The sequence below is a fragment of the Bubalus bubalis genome, chromosome 5 (assembly GCF_019923935.1).
Source record: "Bubalus bubalis isolate 160015118507 breed Murrah chromosome 5, NDDB_SH_1, whole genome shotgun sequence".
Classification (NCBI taxonomy): domain Eukaryota; kingdom Metazoa; phylum Chordata; class Mammalia; order Artiodactyla; family Bovidae; genus Bubalus; species Bubalus bubalis.
Window position 1 is genome coordinate 62247456 of NC_059161.1, and position 27611 is coordinate 62275066.

Below are 27611 nucleotides of genomic sequence, written 5' to 3' on the forward strand. Positions count from 1 at the left end.
AACTTGCATTTCATAAACCTGGATCTTCTCTTATATAAGTTGTCTTAAACAGATCTTCAGAGGGAAGATGAACTTGAAGATGTAAAGCTGATACTTTCTGTAAGTCGTGTAGACGTTTGCCTAGCACTTCCAGTAAAGCTGCATTATTATTCAGTTGCTAAGTCATGTCCAACTCTTTGCAGCCCCCTGGACTGCAGCACACCAGGATTTCCTGTCCTTCAGGAGCTTGCTCAAACTTATGTCCATTGAGTCAGTGATGCTATCTAGCCATCTCATCCTCTGTCACCCCCTTCTCCTCCTGCCTTCAGTCTTTCCCAGCATCAGGGTCTTTTCTAGTGAGTCAGCTCTTCGCATCAGGTGGCCAGAATACTGGAGCTTCAGTTTCAACATCAGTCCTTCCAATGAATAATCAGGGTTGATTTCCTTTAGGATTGACTAGTTTGATATCTTCACTGTCCAAGGGACTCTCAAGAGTCTTCTCCAGCACCACAATTTGAAAGCATCAATTCTTTGGCACTCAGCCTTCTTTACAGTTCAACTCTCACATCTGTGCATGACTACTAGAAAAACCATAGCTTTGACTATATGGACCTTTGTCAGCTAAGTGATGTCTCTTCTTTTTAATATGCCATCTAGGTTTATCAATAGCTTTTCTTCCAAGGAGCAAGCGTCTTTTAATTTTGTGGCTATAGTCACTGTCCACATTGATTTTGAAGCCCAAGAAAATAAAATCTGTCACTATTTCTACTTTTTCCCCACCTATTTGCCATGAAGTGATAGGACCAGATGCCATGATCTTATTTTTTTGGATGCTGAGTCTTAAGCCAGCTTTTTCACTCTTTTCTTTCACTTTCATCAAGAGGCTCTTTAGTTCCTCTTCACCTTCTGCCATTAGAGTAGTGTCATCTGCCTATTTGAGGTTATTGATATTTCTCCCAGCAATCTTGATTTCACCTTGTGCCTCATCCAGCCCAGCATTTCACATAATGTACTCAATATATAAGTTAAATAAGCAGAGTGACAATATACAGCCTTGACATACTCCTTTCCCAATTTTGAATCAGTCCATTTTTCCATGTCCAGTTCTAACTGTTGCTTCTTCACTGGCATGCAGGTTTCTCAATAGGCAGGAGCCACATATTTTTCTAAGTTCTAGTCATTATTCTGCAGCACACCCTGTTACATAGCTAAATGGCTCCATCATCTTTCTAGTTGCTTAAGCCACACCATAAGTTGTGTGGCTTGAGTCCTCTACTTTGCTTCCATATCCAATCTTTTCCTAAGTTCTGTTGATTCTACTTCTACAGTATGTTGAATCTTCTGCTTGAAGGTCCCATGATGTCCACTTCTCAAATGGTCACATTGTTACACTTCAGATGGATCCGGCATCCTACTTAATTGTCAAGTTTGAACTATAGTGTTACTTACCTCACACAGGACTGTTGCAAGGACTAAATAAATGAATGCATATGCAAAATATTTTAAGACTATAAATAGGCTATACAACTTCAGATATCCTATTATTTTGAATAACAGAGGCTTTTAAAAAATGCAGAAAATATTAGGCTTGGATAAAGCAACTATATGAATTTTGTCATGACTGGAAAAACTGTGTTGCTGTGCTGTGTTCAGTCATGTCCAACTCTGTGACCCCATGGGTGACCCTTTGGGCTCTAGCCTGTCAGACACCTCTGTCCATGGAATTTTCCAGGCAAGAATATTGGAGTGTGTTGCAATTTCCTACTCCAGGGAATTTTCCAGACCCATGTCTCCTACATGTCCTGCACTGGCAGGCAGATTCTGTACCTACTGAGCCACCTAAGAAGCCCCTTTGGGAAAACTTAGGTTGTGTTTCTTTTAAGCAAGCCTTACCTTGCAACAAAATGCTGAACTTGCAAGTTTAAACATTTCCTCATACCTTACTGTTAATTTCCAGGTAATATCTCAGATATTGGGTTAGACTCTGTTTCCTTCCTAGGTTTCCCAGAGCGAGAATATGCTCTTCATCTCCCTGAGGTTTAGTCCTGACCCGTCTCCCCTCAGGACCATCAGCATCTCACACTGGTCACCCTAAGAGTCCTCCTCAGGCCATTTCCACTCTAGATGCTGCTCTGTTTACCTGCCGTGACACTCACAGGACCCTGCCCATTCCCTTAGAGCTGAGATCATATCAACAAAACATATGGTCTTTTGCACACACACACACACACACACACTTCCCAAATCATACAGATGCAGCCAAGTTGGCAGCCACCCACTTCACTTTTACCATCGGTATATGGGACACAGGTGGGAAGACTGTTTGCCCTTTAACTCAGGTATGTTGTTTTTTCCTGCTCTTTAACTGAATTATAAGGAAGCTCTATTTAGACACCAAGATTTTTCTCAGAGCCTTGTTAACAAATACTGTTTGATTCCATTTATTACGATATACTTAGGATAGTCAAATTCATAGAGTCAGAAAGTACATTGGTAGATGCCTGGGAAGGGGAGAGGGGATGGGGAGTTAAGAGTTTAATGGGGAAAGAGTTTCAGTTTAGGAAGATAAAAATTCAGGAGATGGATGTGAGAACTCCACAATGTGAAAGTACCTAGTGCTGACCTGCATAGTTCCAGATGGTTAAAATAATATGTTTTATATTATGTGACTTTTACCAAAAAAAATTTTTTAATAATATATGTATATATGGATATGTACACAAATATATGTATGAAAGTAAAAGGAACTAGCCCACACTCTAAACAGGCCCAGGCCATAAATTCAGAATGTGCACTATTTAGCAGAGACAACAAGCTGTAAATGGCAGTGAAGGGCAGAAGCTAATTGAACTCCAGGGCTCTTGTCGCCAGTGGAAAGTCACCGGTACCTGAGACAAGATGGCTGCTCCCAAATCCCCCTTTGTAGCCAAGAGATCACGTTCTGAGCTCTGCAAGGGCTTCTGGGTGAGGGGGAATCATACACAGATGACCAATTCTTTTATGGTTCACAGCCGATCAAAGTGAAATTCAGCAGCTGTTCAGGACAAGTGACCACTGTAACGGCTGTAATATAACCTACTAAATAGAGAGGGAATTGCATTAGAGCAAGAGGTTAGCCGTGATTATCGGCAGGTGAGTGCTTTATTGAAGTTGAAAGACCATTAACATTGATAGAGTAATTATTTCAACTTGAAAGTAATTACCTTGATGGGTGATAACTTCTCCAGTGTTCCCAGATTTGATTGGGCCAAACAATGGTGAGCTCCTGAAGCCTAGAAAAATATTACAACAATACCGTGATTTTTAAATTACTGAAACCACTGTTGGAATATTTTAATTATGCCGAACAGTGAAAAGATTTTGCCTTACACCAGCCAGTGACCTCTCATGTAGAGAGAGACATTTGCTTTTTAATCCAAATGCAATGACCCACACCCACCACCTGTGAATACATATGTGATGGGTTTCCAAATGAATCTTTTTTTATCTCGATATAATGTTTAAGGTGAAACATCTTGTTAATGCTGTAGCTGGATGTTACTAAGTTCCAATAGCTAGCCTTGGGGATCATAGCTGTGAAGTAGGAGGCCCCAAAATAGCATTTTCTCTTTGTCACAGAGGGTTTAAATTTGTATGTATTAATATTTTGCTAATGAAATTCTCAAAATTGAAAATTATGAATACCATGTATTGTAGATCCCAAATCTCAGATTGTAGTGTGTCCTGTAAACCATTTGTTGAAATAGCTTTCTTGCTTGATGCGATGCAACTCCACTAGAATCATACCATGATCAGGGTACTTTCTGTTCATTCATACTGAGCTGCTGCTGCTGCTGCTAAGTCGCTTCAGTCGTGTCCAACTCTGTGCGACCCCATAGACTGCAGCCTACCAGGCTCCCCTGTCCCTGGGATTCTCCAGGCAAGAACACTGGAGTGGGTTGCCATTTCCTTCTCCAATGCATGAGAGTGAAAAGTGAAAGTGAAGTTGCTCAGTCGTGTCCGACTCTTAGCGACCCCATGGACTGCAGCCCACCAGGCTCCTCCATCCATGGGATTTTCCAGGCAAGAGTACTGGAGTGGGGTGCCATTGCCTTCTCTGTCATACTGAGCATCAGTAAACAAAGTGAAAGTTGAAAACTTGAGCTTGTCTGAAAACTAATGCATGTGTGAAAACCATGCGTTGTTTGCATTTGAGGACCAATACACACAAAATCTAAAGTGGTTGATCAAGACCAAGAAATATTATGGGACTCCTCCATTCATCATCTGTTCACCTTAAGTTTCTTTTCAGAGTCTGTCATGCACAGAAGCTACGACAGATGCAAAGTCTCCCCCCTCTGGGGCCCATGGTGTTCTTAGAGCAAATAAGGAGAGGGATAAATTACAAAATAATAAGCAATTATTTTTGGTTGTGCATAGGCATTGACTGTACTTACAAACATTTAAAAGAACCTGGGGCTGTCCTAACTCCTTCCTCTGCTTCCAAACTCAGCACTCACTCTCTGGAACCACAAAGCGTTGACTGAACACACACAGAATCATGAGTCTTAGTCCTGCTGTCAGAAAAGATGAATGTGGCATCACCCTCAAGTTCCTGGATGATTCTTTAGACCTTTCTATCATCTTGGCAGGATTTGATCAGATTATCAGCCAATGAAGGACTGTCTCTATGGCAGTACTTCCCAGGAGTTTTTTCCTAATGAAAATCTCAGACTCTCCTAAAGGCAAAACAGGTTTCCACCTGTTGTCTGAGAGCCACCAAGGACTGTTTCACCAAGCAAGCCGTAATTCAGGATGTATGCCACGTGTGTTTCTTCCATCTCCCCTTCTCTGCTTTCTCTGCTCTGAATTTTTCTCCATAGACAAAGATGTTGGGTCTCTCTTTTTGAGGGACTCAGAAGGCAGAAATCCCTGCCTGCCAAGCTAAAAGAGATGTGCTAGCTGAAAAGTACAAGGACTGCTTTGAATTTGGTCAGGGAGTAAGGGTTTGAGATGAAACCATTGGGGAAGGAACAAGTTGATGGTTTGTATTATAAATCTCACCATTAAGGCAGCCAAAAAGGGAAGAATTCTGACCCAAGTGATGTCACATCAGAGTTCTCACCGCAGTAGGCTCGCTGTGCATCATATACCCTTGGGCTAAAGATTGTATGAAGGAGCCCCTCAGGTACTCTGAATTTAAAATAAGTGAAATAACTCATTTTTAAACATTTTCTTTGATACTTAAATTATTAAATGTTCACATTACAAAGTCAGAGTTTTAATCCATTCCAAAAGGTGCATTGTCTACCTCTGAAAGATAATAGTCATGTCTAGATAGTAAAATTACAATATTTTTTTAATGCATGTAAATGTTACTTTTTGACAAGACACAAGTAATGAATTTTCTCATATAAGTTCCTATTGGGTGATTATGATACAGAGTTTTATTTTTGCTCAAGCAATTACTAGTGTCATGGCTGGATACCTGTGCCCATTAGTGGCTGGTTCTGTGTTTTTTTTAGGATGGTTATTGATCTCTTGCTGAGCTGAGATTCAGGTTTTATGCCAGATAGCTTGATTAATGGGTTGGTTTCTATAAGTGGACTGAATGGGGATAGAAAGCAGGGGCAGCCTGCTCTGCCAACCCCAAATCCGTCAAGACGCATAGCTCATTATGAAACAGTTATCAAGGATACATGAAAAATTAATTGGGCTCAGTTTGATTCTGAAAAGAATCGGCTTTCTACTTGGCGGGCCCCCCTACTCTTTCCAGATGTTGTGCACTGGCCCCTGGAGAAACAGCAAAGGGAGATGTATTAATACATTGTATTGATTAGATCAAGACCCCTGACAGTTATTTGTAGAGATACCATCTGGCTGCTGTTCGAATTCCTTCACCAAAAACAGGACGTGACAAGTTATTAATCTCAACTCTCTAAGTATAGACAGTTGCCTTTTCTGCTAAACCGCATTTTACCATTCCGTAGGAGATGGAGGCAGACCTGAAGGGTGCAGAAATTAAGGTTATTACACAAATTGAGCCATATGGTCCAAATATTTCAGCAAGAAAATTGCCAGGCAATAAAAATTGCTCCTGCCTTCCTAATGGTGTAAATTACAGTTTAACCATGCCTCTGATGATGTCCTTCTGCCGCGCTTAACTACTGTTACATGAAGGACATTGTTTTAAAAATATAAAAAACAAGTAAATGCCAGCAGCGTGTTTTACAATCTGTTAGTGTGTCATTAAGAACACTGTCAGAATTACATAAACATAATGGCAGGCAACCCAGCATACAAAAGAACTCGGATGGAAATTGAAAGAGTCTTGAAAACTCTTCTTTAGCTCTGTAATGTCAAGAGCATGGTCCCCTCTGGCAATTTTCCAGAGAGAAAAGCCCTGTCTGGGGATTTACCCTAATTCTCTCCTGTGCCCCGACAAGAGTGTTTTTCCAAACAAGACTCGAGAGACCTCATGGGCCTCGGTATATATCCTGCCCCAAGTGAGGGGAGAGCTAATGAATGCTAAATGGAATGATGGAAGTTGACCTTTTTAAGTATTTCTCTTGGTGGGGAGAAGCACCAAAACCCCATCCTCTTCCTAAATGGTGACAAGTAGCATTGAAAGTACAAATTCTGCTCTGTTTCCAAAGAAACAGATCCTGTTCTTTGAGTCACAGAATTAAGAGGATGCTTAATCAAGATAATTGTACAGTAACCACCATTCATATTTGAGGAAGACCTGACCCCGTCAATTTTTTTTTTCCATTTATACCAAAGTGCCTGGCCTACCTTGCTATCATTTCACTCCCCTTCCTCCACCACACATACACTTTCTATCCCTCTTCCCTGCTTCATCTTTCTCTTTAATATTTAATATTATGTAGCAGTATATCAGAGAAGGCAATGGCACCCCACTCCAGTACTCTTGCCTGGAAAATCCGTGGACGGAGGAGCCTGGTAGGCTGCAGTCCATGGGGTTGCTAAGAGTCGGACATGACTGAGCAACTTCACTTTCACTTTTCTCCTGCATGCATTGGAGAAGGAAATTGCAACCTACTCCAGTATTCTTGCCTGGAGAATCCCAGGGACGGCAGAACCTGGTGGGCTGCCGTCTATGGGGTCACACAGAGTCGGACATGACTGAAGCGACTTAGCAGCAGCAGCAGCAGTATATATTTTCACTCATATATCTCATTTACTGTCTGTCTCTCCACCCAGAATATAAGCTCCATGAAAGCAGGGATTTTTTCATTTACTTATTTCCCTTATTCCCATAACCTAGAACAATGTCACTTTTAGACAGACATTTGTGTAATGAATAAATGGATTGATGAATTGATATATTCTGTAATAAGCATGAGGAAACTTGAATTTTGTCTCTTGTTTCTATTCAGACTGTAATCATATTCTAGAATTTTTTTAATTGCTTGGTAATGCTATGTATTTAGCTTAAGAGGAAATTTATATGTTTACAGATAAATCCAATTGAGGTAGAATCATTTAAATCCTTCCTTTTTTATTGTATGTATTTATTTTTGGCTGTGCTGGGTCTTCACTGCTGCACATATGCTTTCTCTAGTTGTGGCAGGCAGGGGCTACTCTTCACTGTGGTTTGCAGGCTTCTCATTGTGGTGGCTTCTCTTGTTGCAAAGACGGTTCTAGGGCACGTGGGCTTCAGTAGTTGCAGCACATGGGCTCAGTAGTTGTGGCTCATGGGCTTAGTTGCCCTGCAACCTGTGGGATCTTCCCATACCCGGGATAGAACCCATGTCTTCTGCACTGACAGATGGATTCTTAACCACTGCACCACCAGCAAAGTATAGTGTCTTCCAGTTTTAATCAATAAGCAGTTATTGGCTGATAACTTTCTACATAAACATATGTGGACACATTACACATGCTATCTCATTTCATCTTAATATCCACTTTGTGGAGTGAGCATTTTTATTTACAATTTATTAGTGAAGAAACAGAAGCTCAAAGACATGCCCATGGTCACACATGGTTCAGTTTCAGGTCTCATTAATTCTGAAGTCTGTTCTTTCTACTAACAGTGCTGCCTCTTGAGTTATCAGCCTGTAGGAAATAAGATGTTTATTAGAAACAGCTAAATATTCGGTTGGCCAAAAGGTCTACTTGGGTTTTTCCATAAGATGTTACAGAAAATCTGAACAAACCTTTAGTCAAACCAATTAAATGAAAGCCACAAGCCATAGCTCCATACAAGTGAGAGATGCCACATAGCTTGATATGGTTGTCTAATAGAAATGTAGAAAACCATTTAGAATAGATTCAAAGAATTAAAGGATCACTTGGTCTAAAAAGTTTAAAGAAGACTTTGGGGAGAGGTCTGTGCCTTTAAACAATGAGTAGGATTCAGAGAGAGGAGAAACTGACATTTCCTTACTCAGGCAAAGAAACAGAAGTCTAATTTTTATAATAAGCATCCAAAGGCATATCTCTGGTTCAGGAGGCAGAGAGGGGGATATTTTTTTAATCTCTCCCCATTTATTGGGCTGATAGTAAGACAGCTTTATTTAAAATATTCCCAACAGATGCCTAGCAAAGCTGTCAAGTGAGGTGGTCAATGACTTGGGTCCTGGGGGGCCAGACAAGAATGAGCTAGGGACCGTCTCAGCATCTTCCTTGGTGTGCCTTGGGGAGGTCAGGTCTAGGAGCAGAGCCCCATGGAGTAGCCGAAACAGAATAAATAACTCAGTGGATGTTAGTTCTTATGATCTGAAATAGATTGACAGAAAAATCAGTATGTGACAGTGTTATTGTGCTTGTGTGTTAACAGGGTTCTTTCTGGAGAGGCTCATTCAGAACTTTTTAAAAGAAAAAGAAAAAGTTGTCTTTCTTTTTTCTTATTCCCCCTTCCTTCCCTACCAACTCTTTGCCAGAAGCATGTGCCACTTTACAAGTCACATTAACAGAAGAATGGTCTTGTGGCAACTCTTGACCCAAGAGTCGAGGTGACAATACTGAGAAAGGAAAGGGCAGGCTATTGAGTCTTCTTCTCCAAAGCTGACCTGAGATACTAAACTCATTTAAAATTTTACCTGTGGGATTTCCCTGGTGGCGCAGTGTGAAGACTCTGCACTGCCAGTGAGAGGGGTACGGGTTCAGTTGCTGGTCAGGGAAATAATAGCCCGCAAGCTGCATGGCATGGCCAAAAGAGGACAAAGAAGAAAAGAATATCCCAGAGAATCTGGGAATTCTAATTATAAAGTAAAATAATACCTGAAGTTCACAGTGTTCAGGTGATGCCTCACTTAGCTGTGGGCAGTGCTCAGACCCACTCCAAACCTTATCAGGGAAGACTGTGAGGTCTTCCCTGGCTTTGGGGCAATGGCCTGGGGCCACCGCACCAGCCTTCAAAACTGAAGCCTTGACCACAGCCAAATGGGTGAGGACACAGCCCTGGGTACTACCCTTGAGATGCCGCAGAGCCACATACAGAAGGAGGGGGAAGGCATTGCCAGCCACTCTTCTGAGGTCATCTCGGTTTTCTCCGTGCGGGACCTGTGTCGCCATCTTTTCTTACCTTACCCTGTGTCATTCCTGATTTACCAAAAAACTTAATATAGACCTAAAATTAGCTTCCTGAGCACTGCTGTGTACATTAAACCGTGACTAATGCTCTTCCTTTGTGACCGACCACATTCTAGAAATACGATAATGAGCACATTTAGGTTAAGGATGGTAACAGCCTCAAGAGAGCGCACTGATGTGTCCTTTCTGCCCAGAAGTACCTGGTCATGATACCTCACACCTTGGCATCCTTTCCTTAACAGAGTGATAATTATTTACTAGTGGAATATATGCTTATCACATCTAGAAATTAAAGTTGTGAGGGGCATTGTGCATCCAGGTCCCTGTGGCTGGATGGCCCCATCTGTTAGAGATAAATCACTTTAAAAAATTATATTAGCCTCACAGACGGTCAAGAAATGGAGCGGGGGAGGGGCGGCAAGGAGGCTTAGTTTTCAATCCTGTGAAATAGAGTGTGGTCAGTCCACGGTCAGCACATTGCAGCCTTCAGACACCAACTCCACATTTCCACTCTGTGAACCCCAGGTGGCCAATTAACAGTATGTGCTATTTATTCATTACAAAACAGGCAGGAGGAATGGGATGGTTAGATTGACTGTTAAGAACTCTTAGCAAGGAATAGATAAAAAATCATAAATGAAGAGGCACCTCCCCTGCCCTCCCCGCCACACACACACACACACAAAAAACTCTGGAAAGTCCAGAAGAAATCTGGAGGAATCCTCTTAAGTGTATCTGGAGTTTCAACTGGAAGCAAGGAATTTAAATGGAAAGATTTCTCTTTGTACATTTTCTTCCTAAATATATATTACTCTTTAATTCTCTCATTTCCTTAGAATGTCTTTCCTTCCTAAGGCAAAAACAAAACAAAACAAAACAAGTCTTAAATTCTTCCCATCAGTTATCATTAGGATGTTTTTGTGCTTTTTTTCTTTTTTTTTTTACAATAAGCATTGCCATCCTGCAGCCTCTCTGTTCTTGAAGCTGCAAGTCTATAAATGAGGGGCCTGTGAGTTTACTTGCTATTGTGAATATTCATTTTTACTACAAATGTGAGTGAACTTAAGCAGGGATTATAACACAATCTATCTATATAATTTAAATTCATTTAAATATATGTATTAAATATATTAATGTATGCATTTTCATTGGGTGGCCAAATAGCATATGGTTCTATAATAGCTGACATTTATTCCTGTAAACGATGCTCTCTTTTCATTGGAAAACATACATCGGAAGAATAGACTGGAAGAGAATGAAGGTTTGAGGATTTTCTTTTCACTGATGTGGTAGTGATGTGCCATGCAGTGTTACTGGATTGCATGCTTTGGGAATCTGTAGAAGCTTATATAGGTTTCCAGAACAAGAAATCTTAACCTCACCTTCAAAGATCCAAAAAGATATGTTAATGTTCTTTGTTTATTAACCTTTAAATAACTTAGTAATTCTAGTTCAGAGAGATAAAGGTTTCCATCTGACAGAATCTAAAAGAAATGATTCAGTTGGGTACACCTTTGAATGCCAAATATATCACTTTAAAAGTCAGTATTTGTTTCAGCAGTAACTGTTTCTGACTATGTTAGCATACTGAGTATTTTCAGGTTTGAGCCCTCCAGCTGGGCACTCCATCGAAAATGGTCTGTCCCCTTTCTTTCCACAAGGAGGATGCCCTTTGCTGGATATGTGTGCATGCCATGTACCACTGTGCATCAAACGAATAAGCAGTTTACATGCACCTGAGCATCTTAGGGAGTTTTTTGGAAAATCCTTGCCTCTTTCTTGTACCAGAATGATTGCAAGTGTGAAAGTGGCCTTAGTTCACTGTGGTTTTCTTTTTACTGCTGTATTATTGCACCCTGTTGGGGGATACATCTGAGCATTTCATGTGTCCTACTTTTAAAATGCCCAGATGGTGACTACGTGCTCTGGTTTGAATTGGGCAGGCCTCATCTTTCATGCTCCATAGTCTGCCTAGTTATCAGAGAGACACGAAACAAGGAAAATTCTTCCATTTTTCAGCTCCTCTTCATCTGTTTCGAGTCACCCCCAGTGAATGATGTACTTGCACAATTGTTAAGATGACAGTCACCATGATAACTGAACATCGCTTCCCTGGGCTGGGTAGTGCCCTGTGTACCCGGAGCTCTCTGCTCCCCTCCCAGCATTTTGCAGTGTAACTGATTACTTGCCATCTTGTAAGGAACATGGGAGTGAGAGACTGTGTAAATATTTTATACCTTGCTGAAACCAGTTATATTTGCATTGGTCTTCTTCACACTAGACTTTAAGCTTAACAGAGAATTTAAATCAAATCATTCAACCTAAGAAATAGTCAAAAGAACTAATGAAATAAATGTAACAGTGTAACTGGTTAAAATAGCCCAAGAGCATAATAGAGGTTTCAGATGATTTTGTGACATGCACCTTTTATAGGACTTTTGTCTCCAACTATATTCTTCAAAGTGCCATCAAGGCAATGACCGTCGGTATCGTTTTTATCAATAACAGTCAGCACTTCCCACTGGGAAATTAGTCAAGAGGATGAGATATTTTTTTTACAAAATCATCTTTAAGCATTTATCTTCCAAAAGATATTACAAAACTGTCCATTATAAGGCAGGAACTTAAATGAGTTACTTGTTCTTTTAGAATTTTATTCATAATAAGCTAGTGATCAGATTCCATTTTATTTAGAGAATAAAATGATTTTGTTTTGTTTTATTAGTAATAGCTTTTCTAAAGACAGAATGTTAATATAGTCCAGTTGTTATTAAACTTTTTAAAATGTACACTCCTATTAATAATTTCTAGAGTACACATCCCTATTACATGTATATTTATTTATTTATAAATTATAAAATATGTGCATGCATGCATGCCTAGTTGCTTCAGTCATGTCTAACTTTTTGTGACCCTGTGGAATATACCACACCAGGCTTCTAGGTCCATGGGATTATCCAGGCTAGTGAACAAATATTATTTATTCTGTGAAAGTAGTCATTTTAAAAGGAGTCCTTATTGTTATTGTTTTGTTGATAAGTCATGTCCAACTTTTTGTGACTCCATGGACTGTATGTAACCTTCCAGACTCCTCTATTCATGGGATTTCCCAGGCAAGAATAAGCAATTGGATTGCCATTTCCTTCTCCAGGGGATCTTCTCAGCCCAGGCATTGAAATTGCATCTCCTGCATTGCAGGTGGATTCTTTACCACTGAGCCATAGGGAAGCCCTTTAAAAGGACTTGAGCTCAGTTCAGTCACTTAGTTATGTCCGACTCTGTAATCCCATGGACCACAGCATACCAGGCTTCCCTGACATTCACCAGCTTCTGGAGTTTGCTCAAACTCATGCCCATCAACTCGCTGATGCCATCCAACCATCTCATCCTCTGTCGTCCCCTTCTCCTCCTACCTTCAATCTTTCCCAGAATCAGGGTCTTTTCAAATGAGTCATCTCTTTGCATCAGGTGACCGAAGTACTGAAGTTTTGCTTCAGCATCAGTCCTTCCAATGAATATTTAGGACTGATTTCCTTTAGGATTGCCTGGTTTGATCTCCTTGCAGTCCAAGGGACTCTCAAGAGTCTTCTTCAACACCACAGTTCAAAAGAATCAATTCTTTGGCACTCAGCTTTCTTTATAGTCCAACTCTCACATCCATACATGACTACTGGAAAAACCGTAGCTTTGGCTAAACAGACCTTTGTCGGCAAAATAATGCCTCTGCTTTTTAATATGCTGTATAGGTTGATCATAGCTTTTCTTCCAAGGAGCAAGCATCTTTTAATTTCATGACTGCAATCACCATCTGCGGTGATTTTGGGGCCCAAAGAAATAGTCTGTCACTGTTTTATTGTTTCGCCATCTATTTGCCATGAAGTGATAGGACAAGATACCATGATCTTCATTTTTTGAATGTTGAGTTTTAAGCCAGCTTTTTTACTTTCCTCTTTCACTTTGGTTCTTCTTCGCTTTCTGCCATAAGGGTGGTGTCATCTTTGCATCTGAGGTTATTGATATTTCTCTTGGCAATCTTGATTCCAGCTTGTGCTTCATCCAGCCCAGCATTTTGCATGATGTACTCTGCATATAAGTTAAAAAGCAGGGTGACAACATACAGCCTTGACAATCCAGTCTGTTGTTCCATGTTCAGTTCTAACTGTTGCTTCTTAACCTGCATACAGAGTTCTCAGGGGGCAGGTCTGCTGGTCTGGTCCATCTCTTGAAGAATTTTCCACAGTTTGTTGTGATCCACACAGTCAAAGGCTTTGGCATAGTCAATAAAGCAAAAGTAGATGTTTTTCTCTTGCTTTTTTGATGATCCAACAGATGTAGGCAATTAGATTTCTGGTTACTCTGCCTTTTCTAAATCCATCTTGAACATCTGGAAGTTCATGGTTCACGTTGAAGCCTGGCTTGGAGAATTTTGAGCATTACTTTGCTAGCATGCATGTGAGATGAGTGCAATTGTGCACTAGTTTGAGCATTCTTTGGCATTGCCTTTCTTTGGGATTGGAATGAAAACGGACCTTTTCCAGTCCTGTGGCCACTGCTGAATTTTCCACATTTGCTGGCATATTGAGTAGACATAGACAAAATCATCAGTAGAATATTTTCTTAATCAAGAGCTAATACTATCATTAGTACATCAAGAAAACAATAGATTGCAAAAGTCTAGAGATCTCTTCAAGATTAGAGATACCAAGGTAACTTTTCAAGAAAGTGTGAAAGTTGCTCAGTCACGTCTGACTCTTTGAGACCCTGTGGACTATAATGTCCATGAAATTCTCCAAGCCAGGATACTGGAGTGGGTAGCCTTTCCCTTCTCCAGGGGATCATCTCAACCCAGGAATAGAACCCAGGTCTCTATAGCAGGCAGATTCTTTACCAGTTGAGCCACAAGGGAAGACCAAGAATACAAGAGTGGATAGCCTATCCCTTCTCCAGTGGATCTTCCTGACCCAGGAATCGAACTGGGGTCTCCTACCTTGCAGGTGGATTCTTTACCAACTGAACTATCAGGGAAGCCCATTTCAAGGAAAGATAGCCACAATGAAGGACAGAAACAGTTAGGCTCTAACAGAAGCAGAAGAGATTAAGAAAGGTGGTCAGAATACACAGATGAACTGTATAGAAAACATCGTAATGAACTGGATAGCCATGGTGGTATGATCAGTCACCTAGAGTCAGACATTCTGGAATGTGAAGTCCAGTGGGCCTTAGGAAGCATCACTATGAACAAAGCTAGTGGAGGTGATGGAATTCTAGTTGAACTATTTCAAATCTAAAAGATGATGCTATTTAAATGCTATACTTGATATGCCAGCAAATTTGGAAAACTCAGCAGTGGCCACAGGACTAGAAAAGGTAAATTTTCATTCCAGTCCCAAAGAAAGGCAGTGCCAAAGAATGTTCAAACTACTGCACAATTGCACTCATTTCACATGCTAGCAAGGTAATGCTCAAAATCCTTCGAGTTAGGCTTCAACAGTAAGTGAACCAAGAACTTCCAGATGTACAAGCTGGATTTTAAAAAGGCAGAGGGACCAGAGATCAAATTGCCAACAGCCTCTGGATCATAGGAAAAGCAAGAGGTTTCCAGAAAAAACATCTACTTCTGCATCATTGACTGTTCTAAAGCCTTTGACTGTGTGAATCACAGCAAACTGGAAAATTCTAAAGAGATTTGAATACCAGACCACCTTACGTGTCTCCTGATAAACTTGTATGCAGGTCAAGAAGCAACAGTTAAAACCAGACATGAAACAACAGACTGGTTCAAATTTGGGAGAGGAGTACATCAGGCTGTATATTGTCACCCTGCTTATTTAACTTAAATGCAGAATACCTCGTGTGAAATGCTGGGCTGGATAATTCATAAGCTGAAATCAAGATTACTGGGAGAAGTATCAACAACTTCAGATATGCAGATAACACCCACCCTAATGGCAGAAAGTGAAAAGGAACTGAAGAGCCACTTGATGAGGGTGAAGGAGGAGAGTGAAAGAACCTACTTAAACATAAATATTCAAAAAAGTAAAATCATGGCATATGGCCCCCTTACCTCATGGCAAATAGAAGGAGGAAAAATGGAAACAGGGACAGACTTTTATTTTCTTGGACTCCAAAATCAATGTGGATGGTGACTGCATCCATGAAATTAAAAGATGCTTCCTCCTTGGAAGAAAAGCTGTGATAAACCTAGAAACATATTAAAAAGCAGAGACATCCCTTTGCCAACCAAGGTCTGTATGGCTATGATTTTTTCAGTAGTCATATACAGATGTGAGAGTTGGACCATAAAGAAGGCTGAGCATGGATGTATTGATGCTTTTGCACTGTGGTGGTGGAAAAGACTCCTGAGAGTCCCTTGGACAGTGAGGATATCAAACCAGTCAATCCTAAAGGAAATCATCCCTGAATATTCATTGAAGGATGCATGCTGAAGCTGAAGCTCCAATATTTTGGCCAACTGATGTGAAGAGCTGACTCCATTGGAAAGAAACTGATGGGAAAGATGGAGGGCAGGGGATGACAGAGGATGAGATAGTTGAATGGCATCATCAATTTGATGGATATGAATTTAAGCAAACTCCGGGTAATAGTGAAGGACAGGGAAGCCTGGTGTGCTTCCATTCACAGTGTTGGAAAGAGTGAAACACAACTGAGTGACTGAACAACAGCAACAAAACACAGAATTTTTAGGCGCGATTTTAGATACTGGATATCAAAGCATTTTCCATGTGGTCTCCTTGACAACATGCATTTTTTTTTGTCAATTTCTGGTCAAAGATGCTTGGACTGTCAGTGTTTATATCTTATACTATGCCTGGTGAAAAAGCTTGTCTCATAAGTAAGAAATATCAAACTGGCCTCTTTTTTGTTCTTTATTTAGTTATGAATTTAGATATTCTATCTGAACCATGGTTTTCTGTTTTTCAGGAACCTTGAAAGTTACCCATGTTTCCAAAGTAGTATAGTTAAAACCAGATAATATAATTCATGAACCACTTAGCATGGAGTCATAAACCACATCATGATGTACTGAAAGCTAATAAATGAGGTAAATATTTCTAGCTCCTCCACACTGTAAAACTCTTATTCTTCCCTTTTCAGGGACTAATCCAGGACTTCATTCATTCGTTCATTCACTTATCCAATTAGTACGCCACCAGCATATGCAGCAGTAAATACAACAAAAAGAATACAAAAATTATTTCCTTTTTAGGCTTTTATTCTAGTGAGGAAAGATAGTAAACAGGATAAATAAGCAAGTTAAAATATATGTGTATATTAATATGTGTGAATGTATGTGTATATATGAATGATAAGGGCAATGGAGAGAAACAGACCATAGATGAGGGATCAGCAATTCTGTGCTCGCCTTTCAGGAGAGTATTATGTTGGCCAAGCATGGGACTAGGTAGAGTGTTGGCCTGGTGGGACAGGGAGGGTGAAACTTAATGTAAGGAGGCCACGGAAAGCTTAAAAGAAGGTGACACTGGAGCCAGGCTTTGAAGGTGAAAACCATACAGTTAACTGGGAGAAAAAAATTTTACTTCAGGAGGAGGGATATACAGTCAGATTCTGGGCTTCAGGAGTCTGGGTTTGGCCCCTGCCTGTTCCTTTAATTCCCAAAACCCATTAGTATGTGCATTGACCTTCAGCCTACGATTCTAAAAGGTCAGGTTCAACCACTGACATCCCTGTGATGCCCCTTTGACAAGTAAATGCTTCATAGCTTGGGGACTTAAGGCTCAACCACCAGCTGAGTTGTGTAATGTAGACATTTTCCCAGTTTACAGATCTGCTCTTTGAGTCTGTAACATTCACGTACTGGTAACAAAGGCTACCTTGAATGCCAGTCCATCATCCGGGTGTCTGACTTCCTTCATTTCCTCCCATATCATCTTCCAAAATATCCCCACATTCCAGGTAAACCAGAATAAAATGAATTCATTGCAAAATAAAAGTCTCTTATTACTATCTGAAGTTTATGGAGGCAAGACCACCAAGAACTCAGATCGTTCAGGAATGAGTTTGGTTGTGCTCATCAGCCAAATAACCCCAATTTGTTAGGGATATAAGAAAAGGAAGTCATAAATACCACAACTGGCCTCATGACCTATTATAGAAATAAAGTCTATAGACTGTACTCTGAACTCTTAATAATTTCCCAAATCTTTCTCCAGGTTTTTTTCCTAATCCCATTTTTATAATCTATAGCCCAAAAATTAAATAGTAAGTGTAACCACCTGAAAACACCAGGTATACAATATTGGGTGAAAAGAAGAGAATGAATATTTATATACACAACACAGAGTACAGTCTATAGACTTTATTTCTATAATAGGTCATGAAGCCAGTTGTGGTATTTATGACTTCGCTTTCTTATATCCCTAACAAATTGGGGTTATTTGGCTGATGAGCACAACCAAACTCATTCCTGAACGATCTGAGTTCTTGGTGGTCTTGCCTCCATAAACTTGCAGTGATCTTACATTAGCCTGGCAGAAGGTAATCGAAGTAACAGGCAACAATTTTCTGCCTTCAATTCAATGAAGGTGTTATAGAATCATTCTTCTTCTAAATTAGCAGATTCCAGAGTCTTAGTTATAGTAAATAAAGCTTTTACAAATTGATCTTTAGTCTCATTATGTTTGCAAGGAAGCCTCTCCTTGTACCTTTCTACCCCCAGTCTTCTGGGATTTCTGCATCAGATGTGATGGTCAAATAGCTAACTGTAAATGCTCTTCTGACTCTTAAGATTCTAGAAATTTTAAATTTGTTTTAGTTTGCTGAAATCTTACATTGGATAATACAATGACTACTCTTCTATCACATATACGTAGTACATTTCCTGTCTATTGCTATTTAAAGCTCTTTCCATGCTGTGGAGTTTTTTTCTCATTGCTTAATTTAAGCACATAATAACTTCTTTAGTGCTAGTTTCCATGTGTTTTTACAGTGCTTTCTTGAATGTGAGTTTTGCATTCCTAATGAGTTGCAGTACCTGAAATCTAAGATTTGAACACTTTCTACTTCTTTTCCACTCCCTTTAGTGCTTAGCACCATGTTAGAAAAAGTAGATGCTCAATCGGTATTTGACCATGGATTTGACTCTCAGGCCATAAACCTATCACAGCATTTTTCGTTGGTAAGATCTTTAAACAAAGCATAAAATCAAATTTATAAATAAATCAAGTGTACTTCAATTATAAAAAACAGGTGCCCTTTGACATCAAATCATTTCCTTAGCTGCTTCTGATAGCAAGGATCTGAGCACTTTTACTGAACCCCATGAACAGTATGAAAAGGCAGAAAGATATGACACTGAAAGATGAGCCCCCCAGGTCAGTAGGTGTCCAATATACTACTGGGGAAGGGTGGAGGAATAGCTGCAGAAAGAATGAAGAGCCTGAGCCAAAGCAGAAATAACACCCAGCTGTGGTTGTGTCCAGTGGTGAAAGTAAAGCCCGATGCTCTAAAGAACAATATTAGAAACCTGGAATGTTAGGTCCATGAATCAAGGCAAATTGGAAGTGGTCAAATAGGAGATGGCAAGAGTGAACACTGACATTTTAGGAATCAGTGAACTAAAATGGCCAGGAATGGGTGAATTTAACTCAGATGACCATTGTATCTACTACTGTGGGCAAGAATCCCTTAGAAGAAATGGTGTAGCCCTCATAGTCAACAAAAGAGTCCTAAATGCAGTATTTGGGTGCAATCTCAAAAATGGCAGAATGATCTCAGTTCGTTTCCAAGGCAAACCATTCAACATCACAGTAATCCAAGTCTATGCCCCTACCAGTAATGCTGAAGAAGATGAAGAACGATTCTGTGAGGACCTACAAGAACTCCTAGAACTAACACTAAATATGTATGTGTGTGTATGTGTGTGTGTGTGTGTGTGTATGTACTTTTCTTCATAGAGGACTGGGATACAAAACTAAGAAGTCAAGAGATACTTGGCATAAAGGCAAGTTTGGCCTTGGAGTAGAAAATGAAGCAGGGCAAAGGCTAACGGAGTTTTGGCAAGAGAATGCAATGGTCATAGCAAACACCTTCTTTTAGCAGCACAAGAGACAACTGTATACATGGACATCACCAGATGGTCAGTAACAAAATCAGATTGATTATATTCTTTGTAGCCGAAGATGGAGAAGCTCTATAAAGGTAGCAAAAACAAGACCTGGATCAGACTATGGCACAGATCTTGAGCTCATTATTGCAAAATTCAGGCTCACTCAAATTGAAGAATGTAGGGAAAACCACTAGGCCATTCAGGTATGACCTAAATCAAATCCCTTACGATTATAAAGTGGAGGTGATGAATAGATTCAACAATTAGATCTGGTAGACAGAGGTCCTGAAGGACTATGGAGAAAGGTTCCCAACATTGTACAGGAGGTGGTGACAAAAGCTATCCTCAAGAAAAAAGAAATGCAGCAAGGCAAAATGGTTATCTGAGGAGGCTTTATAAATAGCTGAGGAAAAAAAAAAAAAAGGGCAAGACAAAGAAGAAAGGGAAAAACATACCTAACTGAATGCAGAGTTCCAAAGAATAGCAAGGAGAGTTAAGAAAGCCTTCTTCAGTGAACAATGCAAGAAATAGAAGAAAACAATAGAATGCAAAGACTAGAGTTCTCTTTAATAAAAGAGATACCAAGGGAACATTTCATGCAAAGATGGGCACAATAAAGGTCAGAAATGGCAAAGACCTAACAGAAGCAGAAGAGATTAAGTAGAAGTGGCAAGAATACACAGAAGAACTATACAAAAAAAGGTCTTAATGACCCAGGTAACCATGATGGGTGTGATCACTTAACTAGAGGCAGACATCCTGGATTGTGAAGTCAAGTGGGCCTTAGGAAGAATCATTATGAACAAAGCTAGTGGAGGTGATGGAATTCCAGTTGAAATATTTCAAATCCTAAAAGATGATGCCATTAAAGTACTGCACTTAATATGCCAGCAAATTTGGAAAACTCAGCAGTGGCTACAAGACTGGAAAAGGTCGGTTTTCATTCCATTCCCAAAAGTAGGCAATGCCAAAAATGTTCAAATTACTGTACAATTATTCTCATTTCACATGCTAGCAAGATTATGCTCAACATCTTTCAAGCTAGGCTTCAGCAGTATGTGAACCAAGAACTTCCAGATGTACCAGCTGGATTTAGAAAAGGCAGAGAAACCAGAGATCAAATTGCCAGCACTGATTGGATCATAGAAAAAGCAAGAGAATTAAAAAAAAAAAAATCTACTTCTGCTTCATTACGCTAAAGCCTTTGACTGTGTGGATCACAACAAACTTGGAAAATTCTTAAAGAGATGGGAATACCAGACCACCTTACTTGCCTCCTGAGAAACCTGTATGTAGGACAAGAAGCAACAGTTAGAACTGGACATGGAAAAACACACTGGTTCAAAATTGGGAAAGGAGTACATCAAGGCTATATATTGTCACCCTGCTTATTTAACTTATATGCAGAGTACATCATGCAAAATGTTGGGCTGGATGACTCATAAACTGGAATCAAGACTGTCAGGAGAAATAAATATAAACAACCTCAGATATGCAGCTGATACCACTTCAATGGCAGAAAGTGAAGAGGAACTAAAGAACCTCTTGTTGAAGGTGAAAGAAGAGAGTGAAAAAGCTGACTTAAAACTCAGCATTCAACAAATGAAGATCATGGCAACAGGTCCCATCACTTCATGGCGAATAAATGCAGAAAAACTAGAAACAATGTCATATTTCATTTTCTTGAGCTCCCAAATCACTCCGAATGGTGACTGCAGCCACAAAATTAAAAGATGCTGTTCCTTGGGAGAAAAGCTGTTACAAACCTAGGGAGTGTATTAAAAAGCAGAATCATCACTTTGCTGAAAAAGGTCCATATAGTCAAGGCTGTGATCTTTCCAGTAGTCATGTATGGATGTGTGAGCTGGACCATAAAGAAGGCTGAGCACCTAAAAAGTTGATGTTTTTGAACTGTGGTGCTGGATAAGACTCTTGGAGTCCCTTAGACAGCAAGGAAGTCAGGCAAGTCAATCCTAAGGGAAATCCACTATCAAATCTGAATATTCATTGGAAGGACTGATGCTGAAGCTGAAGCTCCAATACTTTGGCCACCTGAGTTTGAAGAGACAACTCACTGGAAAAGGCCCTGATGCTGGGAAAGTCGGAGAAGGCAATGGCACCCAACTCCAGTACTCTTGCCTGGCAAATCCCATGGACAGAGGAGCCTGGTAGGCTGTGGTCCATTGGATTGCTAAGAGTCGGACACGACTGAGCGACTTCACTTTCACTTTTCACTTTCCTGCATTGGAGAAGGAAATGGCAACCCACTCCAGTGTTCTTGCCTGGAGAATCCCAGGGACGGGGGAGCCTGGTGGGCTGCCATCTATGGGGTCACACAGAATCGGACACAACTGAAGTGACTTAACAGCAGCAACAGCTGGGAAAGCTTGAGGGCAAGAGGAGAAGGGAGTGACAGAGGATGAGGTGGTTGGATGGCATCACTGACTCAGTGGACACTGAAGAAGTTCTGAGCAAGCTCCGGGAGATAGTGAAGGACAGGGAAGTCTGGTGCACTGCAGTTCATGAGGTCACGAAGAGTTGGACATGACTTAGTGACTGAACAACGACTATGTACCAGGCTGTTTCAGAAGGTCATCCAGTTTAATCCTTACAAAAGTCCATGAGAGATATATTAACTGTTAGAAACCAAGACTCATAAAAAGTAGGTAATTTGCCAAATGTCCCCTCTAGTATGAGTGACAGAGCGGTCTTCTAACTCTAAGTTAACTGCTTTTATTTTTATTAAAGGACCTCGGCTCTCAGAGCTTACCTCATTCCCCAGACATTAGTCACAGGGCTTCTCAGAGAATTTCTTCTTGCATTAAAGAGACCATTTTTGTTTTTTTTGCTAAAACAGGGCAAGCAAAGTAATAGATTGCAGAATAATTTTAATAATGCATTTAAGATGCCAAACTCATACCACACCGTCTATCCTCAGTGAGAAACTTTTTTTTTCTGTTTTGTCCAATGGTCTAAAAACAATCTTTGACTTGCCTCAATGAAAATAAGAACCACAACTTCTAGCTCTCAGAACAAATATAAGTTGTTTTTATTTTTAATTAAGTATGCTTAGCTTAAGTATGTTTTCTCTTAAGGTGTAATGACTAAACCGTGATCATTTCTTTTTGTTTATTCATTTAAAGCGCAAATAAAAGCAGATAATCAATAGATCATAATCTAAAACAGGAGGATTTACAAGTTAATAAGCTTGAGTCAATAGATATTCCATAGTGAAGCCTTCAATGCTGAACCTGACATAATTTGCTTTGCACTAAGCTAGTTGACTTAATGCTTTAATTTAATGCCAATATGAACTGAAAAATCCAAAGAAAAGGGGAAATTTTAAATCCTATTATACTAAAATGTTTTCAAAGCAACAACACAATCATGTCACAACTGCTTAAGTATACCACCAGCATCTGCCTAAACTGCCTGCATGCTGCGTGCCTGCTAAGTAGCTTTAGTCGTGTCTGACTCTTTGCAGTCCTATGGACCGCAGCCCACCAGACTTCTCTGTCCATGGGGTTCTCCAGTCAAGAATATTGGAGTGGGTTGCCATTCCCTTCTCCAGGGGATCTTCCCGACCCCGGGATCAAACCCTCATCTCTTATGTCTCCTGCATCAATAGGCAGGTTCTTTACCGCTAGTGCCGCCTGGGAAGCCCAGACTGCCTGGGCTCTGGTCGTTGATAACAGTTAACCCCTTGGGGCCTGGCATATGTGAATTTTGGAAGATGACCTATCTTTGCAGTATCTTTTCTTAGCCTCAAGTGTTATCATTGTTTAGTCTTATAACATCTGCTTTTCCTGACTTGCATGCAGACCATTGGAGTTGTGTTTATTTTAAAAGCTGTGTTATTTCGAATCTTTCTATTCCCCTTGATTCCTCTTGAGATTCTTCTGATTCTTCATAAAACAGAGCAGTAAACAGGTCAGAGAGCAGAGGAAGTCTTTCTGGGTCCCTGGAAGGAAGAAGTGAGACCCTTTCTTTATAGAGAAGTAGTGTAGATTGGCTTCCACCTTCTGAAATCTGGTGGGACTAATGGGGGTATATTCAGGGTTATGAGCCTGGACTGTATAGTCAGAATGCCTCCCCTCAAATCCTGGTTCTGCCTCCTATAATTATATCAGTTCAGTTCAGTTGCTCAGTCATGTCCGACTCTTTGATACCCCATGGACTGCAGCACGCCAGGCTTCCCTGTCCATCACCAACTCCTGGAGCTTGCTTAAACTCATGTCCATTGAGTCGGTGATGCCATCCAACCATCTCATCCTCTGTTGTCCCCTTCTCCTCCCGCCTTCAATCAGGGTCTTTTCAAATGAGTCAGTTCTTTCCATCAGGTGGCCAAAGTATTGAAGCTTCAACTTCAGAATCAGTCCTTCTAATGAATATTCAGGACTGATTTCCTTTAGGATGGACTGGTTGGATATCCTTGCAATCCAAGGGACTGTCAAGAGTCTTCTCCAACACCACAGTTCAAAAGCATCAATTCCTCAGCACTCAGCTTTCTTTATCGTCCAACTCTCACATCCATACATGGCTACTGGAAAAACTATAGCTTTGACAAGATGAGCCTTTGTTGGCAAAGTAATGTCTCTGCTTTTTAATATGCTGTCTATGTTGGTCATAACTTGTCTTCCAAGGAGCAAACATCTTTTTATTTCATGGCTGCAGTCACCATGTGCAATGATTTTGGAGCCCAAAAAAATAGTCTGCTGCTGTTTCCCCATCTATTTGCCATGAAGTGATGGGACCAGATGCCATGATCTTAGTTTCCTGAATGTTGAGCTTGAAGCCAACTTTTTCATTCTCCTCTTTTACTTTCATCAGGCTCTTTAGTTCTTCTTTACTTTCTGCCATAGACAATCATAATTATATGACCATGGACTATTTGCTTCAACTTTACATCCATTTCCTTATCTGAAAATGAGGATAATAGCAGTGCTATCTCATGAGATTGCTTTAAGGATTAATATACATAAAGCACTTGAAAAGTGCTTACCCTATAGCATGTACTCACTGTCTTAACCCTTTGAGAAACTATTTATGAAAAGGATGAAAAGTACATAGACTATATGCTACAAATAACTTTGAAAGCAGCGGAACTGAATGTAGTAGTCAGATATGTCTTTCTGCACTGCTTTGTATGCACAACAAAAGTCCTAATGTAGTCCATTTGTTACCAGCCTCATTTGTGAGTTCCCAGTCTGGTTTTCATTTCGTGCCATTGCTGGTTGCACTATAGCCAAAGTGGCAGTGTGTTTGGACTGCCCTTTAAGTAGGCCAGCTTTAGCTTTCTGGTCCCATTATTGTCACCAAAAACAAATCAGTTCGCTTTTCTAAAATAAATGGACTATAAGTTATGCACTGGTTTTTACCATAGGATAAAGTGAAAGTCACTCAGTCATGTCTGACTCATCGCAACTCCATGGACTGTACAGTCCATGGAATTCTCCAGGTCAGAATACTGGACTGGGTAGCCTTTCCCTTCTCCAGGGGATCTTCCCAACTCAGGGATCAAACCCAGGTCTCCCGCGTTGCAGGCAGCACTCTTCTATTCAGGAAGGCTACTCGGAAAACAAAGAACAGAAAGCTCATTGATTTTTATGATGAACATTTTTTCACATTTCTCCATCTCTCTCTGAAACCACATGCATCTAAGTCTTACCATCAATGCAAGTGGCAGTTATTACCTACTTGTCATTTCCTGGGTCTGGATGAACTTAATCAATGCCATTCACACTCCTGTCACTTCGGTTGAGTTACCTACACTGCCGGTACTACACACGTAGCATTTAATTGCCACTTAAAATGTCTTCACAAAGATTATACTATGGGCCCTCCATCAGCTGGCTGGTGCAACCGTGAAGGTCTACATCCCATCCTTTTGCTACAAGGAGAGTGACCTGGAGCGGGGATACACAGTGTTTAAGATAGAAGTGCTAATGAATGGAAGAAAACATTTTGTTGAAAAAAGGTACAGCAAATTTCATGCCCTGTACAAAAAGCTTAAGAAAGGTATTAAAACCCCAGAAATTTCTTCTAAACATGTTTGGAACTGAGTCCCAAATGTTGGAGCACTGATGACAAGGTTTGGAAACTATTTATAGGCTGTCATTTTGGAAAATGAAGAACTTCCCAAACTATTTCTTGATTCCGTAAATGTTCAACATTTGCCCTCTCTACCAAAGACAGAGAGTTGTGGATCTTTTGATGAGACAGAGTCTGAAGAGTAAAGCGAACTGTTCCACCAGCCGGTGCTGCTGTTCTCAGGGATCCATACATCTTGCTTGTAGCCAGCGATTTTCCAAATGTGGTTACTGAAGGAGTTCTCCATGGGATATTTTACCCTCATCTACAACGCAGGTAGAAATCCTCCATGGCTAGAAGAAGCTGAAGCAGGTTTTGAAGTTGTAGTCAAGGAAATTGATACCTACCAGATTAACCTAAACTCTGACATAACGGCTCTCCCTTGCTAGTGGTAAAATTCACAGTCCCAGCTTAATTCGGAGCAGGAACATTTCCATTGGAATGGTACTTTTAAAATAGAAACCAAATCGGGGTGGTGCTGAGGTTAAGGCCAAATGTTTAAGAAGTAGAATGTAGCTGTCAATTTAGAAATCCCAGAAAAGAAGACTAAAGAACATCTTGGGGACCTCCAAGTGTAGCAGAACAGTTACTCTCCACTTCAATCACACCATTTGCTAATTGAAAATCTTACCCTGAATCGTTATGAGACTGATCAGCTTTGGTAGATTTTTTTTGTTCAGATTCTATGACACACTAATCTTTTCATCGTGAGAGTTTTCTCAGCCAGTGATAGATAACATTCTGAAATGCTGGCACCAGGAGAGCATTACAGAAACACACTGCTAAATGTGAGGAAGGAACTAAACTGGAAATGAAATTATACTGACCATACTAGGGCATTTAAAAAATCTCGGCATTTTAATTTGCATTACAGTGGAGTTGCATCATATGCAGGGATTTACTTCCAACGTCGGCCCATAAGGTAGACTGGGGTATCAAGACTGACCTTGAAAGCCCTTTAGAATGGTGCCATATCGGAAGTCTCCATCCACGACAGCCAGTTTTTCCTCCCATGTTGGAAGAGAGAACTGTTTCTTCAGTTGAAGACCAATTAAAGTTGTTGGTGCTTGTTTAGGGACTATTTTATAGAAGAAGTACGTACCTTTAAATGCTAGAATTATACTTACCCTTGCAAGATGCTTGCCCTATAAAAGGTACATGTGAACTGACAGTAGCTGAGGGAACACCAGATTGACAACACTCATCTCAGTTTACTCAAGGGCATCCATTCATTGAATAGGTGGTATAATTGCCAGATTGATTGTTATTTTCCTTTTTGCTTATCATTTCCTTTTCACTGACCTCATACATTGAATTAATATAAATTAAATGGGTTTATGATGCACCTCCACTGTACATCTTACAGACATTCAGATTTTGACTAATAAAGAATAAAAGCATATATGCAGCCTGTATATGTGTGCTGTCTTTGGGCATTTCCTTGAAACTAATTAATAGCTAGCTTATTTATGATTATTAGATTAATAAGCTTCTGTGTGGGAGAAAAGTATTTAAATTCAAAACTAATAAGTAAATCATGGTTTTTGACTAGGCTCTGAACATCCAGATTTAAAGCTTGCTGCAAACTCTTGGTGATGTATTTATGCTAGATGTGTTAATACATATGGAAGCAAGTAAGGACTGAATAATCAAGTGTCATCAACCAAAAATGACTGAATAGTCAAGTGTTGGGGATATTTTTTAAGTGTTTTTGTCATTAGCTATTTTGGGTTAAATAAAAATGAAGAACCAAAAAAAAAAAAGATTACACTATAATTTAGCATTAAAATGAAGTTATTTATTGTATACACAGAAAGACATAAGAGCCTCAGTTTAGTTCAGTCGCTCAGTCGTGTCTGACTCTTTGCGACCCTGTGAATCGCAACACGCCAGGCCTCCCTGTCCATCACCAACT

At 40.2% G+C, this 27611-nt stretch overlaps 1 protein-coding gene and 1 pseudogene across 1 annotated transcript in view; both read left to right on the plus strand.

The window, feature by feature from the left end:
• USH2A (usherin) overlaps positions 1 to 27611 on the plus strand; it is a 940802-nt gene that overhangs the window by 818600 nt on the left and 94591 nt on the right. The window lies entirely within an intron of this gene.
• LOC123333599 lies at positions 18593 to 26003 on the plus strand (annotated as a pseudogene).